A 2,914-nucleotide genomic window follows, 5' to 3' on the forward strand; every position below is an offset into this window, starting at 1 on the left:
CAGTCATACTTCTGCATGACTGTCCATAGAAATACTCAGTTTTTCCTGCGTCTTCATTTCAGAAGGGTCTCTCGTCATATAACATTTACAGGCTTTTGTTTTGTTAATCTGTCTTTTGGGTCTCAGTCACGAACCTTGTGATGGACAAGGAAAATATATTACTTTTTCTCCCCTACGTCGGACAAGGGGGGTATGATCTAATGGTAATAAACTGGAGGGATCTTAGCAAGGCTAATTGTTCAGATTCTTCTTGGCATCTCTGTGTCTTCAAAGATAAGGAAGTTTCTTTCCTCTAGGAAACGATACTTCTAGAATAAGGGTCTTATGATCTGCTTCAGGGCAGAAAGACGGGGAAAGGTGTGAGAGTGAATTTCCTGATTCTGCTGTTTTCTCAAATGCCAAGAATCCATATTTTGGGGTTGCATGTCCTGAATCTCATACGCTGCTTTCCAAGCACTGCATTATAGGACTGAAACACTGATGAATGTTGAGATTAAGATCCACATTACCACTTTGCAACACGTTTACAAAAACTTAGTAAAACTTTTGTGGCAGCTTAAGTAAGGCGGGAAGCTCATTTATATACTCTCTTGAGCTCTCTTCCATTTTGATAGGTGTTAGACCGTCAGAACTGCAGACCCCTCATCATACAACAACTCCTCCCAAATCTCTGCACTAGAGATTTGGCAAACTCTAGCACGCCTTCTAGTAGCCTAAGGCAAGGTCCATAGGATGACTCAGCCCTACTTAAAAGGCCAGCCTGAGGAAGCCCAGTGCTGCTAGGAGAATTTACCTTTTGTTCCAGTCAAAACTTGGTAACAGGCCGGGCGCTGTGGCTCATGCCTGTAATCCCAGCACTTTGGGAGGCCGAGGTGGGTGAATCACGAGGTCAGGAGATTGAGACCATCCTGGCTAACATGGTGAAACCCTGTCTCTACTAAAAATACAAAAACTTAGCCGGGTGTGGTGGCGGGCGCCTGTAATCCCAGCTGCTCGGGAGGCTGAGGCAGGAGAATGGAGTGAACCCGGGAGGCGGAGCTTGCAGTGAGCCGAGATCGCGCCACTGCACTCCAGCCTGGGCGACAGAGCGAGACTCTCTCTCAAAACAACAACAACAACAACAAACTTGGTAACACATAGGCTCCTGAATTCCCTTTAGAGCAGTTACTTTAGAAATCTTACAGTTAGGCCAGGTGCCGTGGCTCACGCCTGTAATCCCAGCACTTTGGGAGGCCGAGGCAGGCGGATCACCGGAGGTTGGGAGTTCAAGACCAGCCTGACCAACATGGAGAAATGCCATCTCTACTAAAAATATAAAATTAGCCTGGCGTGGTGGCACATGCCTGTAATCCCAGCTTACTCAGGAGGCTGAGGCAGGAGAATCGCTTGAACCCGGGAGGTGGAGGTTGCAGTGAGCCGAGATCGTGCCACTTGCACACCAGCCTGGGCAACAAGAGCGAAATTTCGTCTAAAAAAAAAAAAGAAAGAAAGAAAAGTAAAAGAAATCTTACAGTTCAATTCTTTCTCTGCCCTTTGAGAAGCAAATCCACCACACAGAACTGTTTCTTCAAGGACTTGGGAGCTGTTTCTTTGAAATGCAAACATTCAGGGAGATAAATCTTGCTCTTTCAGATGGAGCATAAGGACCAACTTAGCTGGGTGCTTCACTTCAGCTATCACCATGTCCTTCTGTCATATAGATAGGCAAAGTTTCTCTCTCCTCTGGATAAGGGCCAATTAACAAATCCAGAGGGTCTAGTCACATTAACTTTCCTTAACACCACTCAGTATCTTTTCCTTAGCAAACTCCACTTTAAAATGTCATCGGCTTTACTTTTGGGGAAGTTGAGTTCAGTTCATGCTGCACTGGTTCCTGTTGCAATAGTATTACTGAACAAAACCTGTCCTCACCGCATTAACTAGTATCCAGATTTGTTATCTTCGACAACACTCAGATGTCTCCTGCACGCTACTGGCTTCAAGGTCTGGTAAATGAGTTGAACACCTCTTAGGTGTTTTCTATATTACTTTGATTTGATCATTACTATGGGAACTGGAAGAGAGGGGAAAAAAAATCAAACATCTAGCGTAACATTTCAGTCCCAACACCTTCCATAAGCTGTTCCTTGCAATATAAGTGTATGGAATGATGAAAGAGGCAGTGTAGCGTAACAGAAAAGACCATGAGTTTTGCAGCAAGCGTCAGCTTTGATTTGATTCCTTGCTCTGAATTTTTAAAATTAGCTTCTTAAACCTGAGAAAGAGATTAAGTTTTCTCTGTCTCATTTTTTCATTTCATATTATAGAAATAATTATTTCATATTATAGAAATTATTTCATCTTATAGAAATAATAATGCCTACTATATAGACTTGGAAAAGTGAGATTGAACAAGAAACCATGTGCAACATGTGGTACCTAGCTCATAGGAATTGTTCAATAAATAATTGTTATTTTGTGTTAATATCTGATAATTCCCAAAGAGATTTGTTTTCTCTGTCTGTTGTTACAACAATGCACCTCCTCATGCCATCCCTCATTTACCTATCTATATATTTCCTCTATTAGGCAATGAGTTTCTTCATAGGTATCATTTTTCCTTGTATTCTAAGCTCCTGCCAATTGAAAAGGTGGGCATTCAGTACCTGTTTATGTAATTTAAAAAATACGTGAATAAATACATGAACAAAGTTATGGTAAACTTAGAGCACCAAAACTGTAATAGCTTGCATCAGTTAAAATTAATGTCAGATTTGGTTGTGAGAGTAATGAAGGCAGCATAAGACATTAATTTATGCATTTTTCTTACATTTGGTCTGAAACAAAGACTCATCTGCTATGATGCCTTTTAGTTTTCCTGAGTCAGCAGTCTCAGAAACAGGATCTAAAGGTACAAATGGAAAATTACCACAGC

This window comes from Nomascus leucogenys, chromosome 23, assembly GCF_006542625.1.
Source record: "Nomascus leucogenys isolate Asia chromosome 23, Asia_NLE_v1, whole genome shotgun sequence".
In the NCBI taxonomy this organism is placed as follows: Eukaryota; Metazoa; Chordata; class Mammalia; order Primates; family Hylobatidae; genus Nomascus; species Nomascus leucogenys.